This window comes from Gavialis gangeticus, unplaced genomic scaffold (assembly GCF_001723915.1).
Source record: "Gavialis gangeticus isolate Ggan-Ray unplaced genomic scaffold, GavGan_comp1, whole genome shotgun sequence".
Taxonomy (NCBI): domain Eukaryota; kingdom Metazoa; phylum Chordata; order Crocodylia; family Gavialidae; genus Gavialis; species Gavialis gangeticus.
Genome location: NW_017729018.1, coordinates 8,705,065 through 8,707,919, shown reverse-complemented (window position 1 = coordinate 8,707,919; position 2,855 = coordinate 8,705,065). Strand labels below are relative to the sequence as shown.

The 2,855-nt window shown below is 52.2% G+C and overlaps 1 protein-coding gene and 1 long non-coding RNA gene across 4 annotated transcripts in view; both read right to left on the bottom strand.

Moving 5' to 3' along the window:
- The window catches only part of CREB3L3 (cAMP responsive element binding protein 3 like 3), a 15,310-nt gene extending 14,391 nt beyond the window's left edge, over nt 1–919 (bottom strand). Inside the window, exon 1 of one of the 3 annotated variants that reach the window (XM_019513391.1) lies at nt 684–919. The gene's annotated coding sequence lies outside the window, so the exon portion shown is untranslated. The remainder of the gene's footprint in view (nt 1–683) is intronic. The other 2 variants (XM_019513390.1, XM_019513389.1) reach the window with 2 other exon arrangements.
- LOC109294862 overlaps nt 1–2,433 on the bottom strand; it is a 16,824-nt gene extending 14,391 nt beyond the window's left edge. Inside the window, exon 1 of the long non-coding RNA XR_002096637.1 lies at nt 2,420–2,433. This is a non-coding gene — a long non-coding RNA (uncharacterized LOC109294862). The remainder of the gene's footprint in view (nt 1–2,419) is intronic.
- Nucleotides 2,434–2,855: the final 422 nt, after the last annotated feature.

Here is a 2,855-nt window from a genome sequence, read left to right as displayed (position 1 = left end):
CTTTTTTTTTTTTTTTTGGTTTTCCAACCAAAGTCCAAAACCCTTGCAAGAAATTTTTTCTCTCTTTCTAACCCAACTTCTTTCAAAACTTCTCTCATTCTCACCCAACCCTTGCGTGGAGCCAAAACACCATTTCCCTGCCACCTCTGCTTTGCAACTACAAAACCTGATGGTCAACATGGGTTCTTCATGAAGACCCTTCCATTAAGGCGGCATATCCCAAATCCCAAGCAGCCTCCACGGTCCCTGTCTGTGTCAAATTTCCATAAGCACTTGTCACCCAGGCACGCCAAGCTCTTGAGAAAACCAGTCTTCTGGGAAACCCTGGGAACCCATGAGAAAATTCTGGCCTTAATCAACACACTGGAAGACAGATATACTTAGGTACCGGCTCTGGAGTCAGAGTGTATAATGGTGCCTGTAAATACCATTTGACAGCAGATTTGGAAGAGGGAATGGAAGGGAAATCCCATGGGGTGAGGGTAGCTCATTAATGGGATATTAAAGGAAAAACAAATCTAACCAAGTGGTTGTTGTTAAGCCTGTCTTGGCCAGGGGGGCTTATCTCACTGCGCACCCCGACCTTTGTCCTGTTGTTTGTGCTGCACTGATAGCCAAGCACAGCGCAGCTTGGAACGGACCCGAACTGGCAAATTCTGGGAGAAATAAGCTTGGGGACGTACCTTTGTTGCCAGCCCAGTTCCAGGCACAGGGGCGTCTGCAAATGGGGCCTGCTGGCTGGGGGGAAGTGTTCCTGCCGGACCCCTAGAAGTACCAGTGATTCGGGATAATTTCTCTCTCCTCTCCTCTCCCCAAAGCTTCCTCCACTCAGTGACAAAGTTTAAACTCCAACTGAGCAGAAATAGCATCAAGGATTGCAAAACCCTCCTGGTTCTGATTGGGGATCCGCTGTGATTGACAGCCAAGGAGGGGGAGCCCGCACTGTAAGGACTGGCCTGACCTGGGTAACTATTACCCAAATGTTTTTGTCCTCCTCCAATCCGGGGTGGCACTGGACCAGGGGTGCAAAGTCCCCCTGGTTAGTCTTGCCATGACCTCTCACCCACTTCCAGGGGCGATTTCTCCTTTTTTTAGACTGGCGCGTCACATTTTATAGGCGTCTGAAACATTCCTGGCTGCTCGGAAGATGTTTCTTTGGACTCTTTGTCTCATCTCATTCTACCCAACACACACGTGCCCTTTCCAGTCTCTCGAGGTCAGAGTACAGTGTAGGCAGCCCGGACGCCTGGGGTCTGCTCCCAGGTCCACCACTTGTTTGCTGCATGACACATTGGTCCAAAGCACAGACCCTCCGCAGCTCAGCATCTCCCCCTGGGGAATGAGGACAGTGGAAACCACCCTCTTGAAACACTTTGAGACCCTCTCCTCTCCACCACAAAACCTGGGTTATACCCTGCACAAGCAACTGGAATAGGTGAAGCTCAAGTCCTCAGGCCTCCATCTGCTTGCTCCTCTCACTGCTTCTCCATCAGCTTTAACCCAGATTTACAGCAGAAAGCAGAATCAAGCCACTGGACTCTGTTGTGCCCAGGCTACAGACACCCCGGAGCTCTACCATGGCTTGTTTCAGTGCCAGGGCTGCTCTCTCTGCGAGTACACATGCCAGATCACCCAGAGGATAAGGAGATGGGCACACTGGAAATCAGATGAGCCAGTCCGCACGGGCATAACTTCACAGAGCCCTCTAGGCTGGAGCGCTCGGTTCTACATCCGGCTGATTCGTGTGAATAGACTGCCTCTGGTCAATGCCACTGGAAAGGCAGAGGTCCAAGTATTACCTGGGGGAACCTGGAGCGATATGGCCTGGATTAGAGAGATGGTTGCAACTGCCTGCCCATCAAGAGGCCGGTGCTGCCACCCGAGACTCCAGGTACCTGGGGTCAGCTCCTCCATGAGGAGAAACTGGTGAAATGTCATGGGCTTGGATGGAGCTGTGCTTGTTCATGCCAGCCAAGGACTTAAGCTGAAGGGTGGGTGCCACATTCTGCCCTCAAGGCCAGAGCAGCAAGCTAGGGCCAGGGTAAAGGAAGGAAGGCTTGGGGGTATAGGCATGGCCTTGCATACAGGAAACATAGGTTAATTTTCTAGCATTGCGACACACTTCCTGAGTGACCTTGGACAAGTCCCTGGGCACTGCAGCCTCATGCTTGGAAAGGGGAGATAACAATCCCCGGTCATCAGGGTGCTCTGAGATTAGGTTTATTAATGACACCCAGGTGCAGAGATAGGGCTGCAGAATGAGCTTCCTGAGTGGGGAAGGGATGTCGCAGCGTGCTGCAGCAGGCAGCAGGTCAGGGCTACACTGGCAGATTGCAGGCACTGTTCACTTGGTATTAGCCAGCTTGCCCTTCTTGGCACACGGGGGCAAAAACGCCTGCCCAGAAGCACTTCCAGTGACCACACACAGATACCTTTAAGTCAGACCCCAGAAGCTCCAGCCACAGTGCTTCTCTTGGCTCCCCATCAGATCACACAGCATGAAGGCATCAGAAGCATCAGTCAGTGGGTATAAATCTAGATTCTGAGCAGTTACATTGCTGGGAGTGTAATTAAAGCACTAGTCAGTTCCCCAGGCCAGTCCAGCCCTTTGCTTTTCAGAAGAGACCCGTGCTAGGAGGAAGCAACATAAAACATAAAAACATCCTTGGGGGCTGAGGCCCCACCATGCAAGAAGCAGAAGACACTCTCTCCAGCCAAAAGAGGCCCCGCGTGGATCTCAGGGCCCCAGTAGGATGATCTTGCAGCCCAAGGAAGTGAGAAGCCTCGTGACAGAGGTGTGGTGCAAGGGGTAGCTGAGGCACAGCTACGTGTGCCAGGTCTGCTGGATGCCTCTA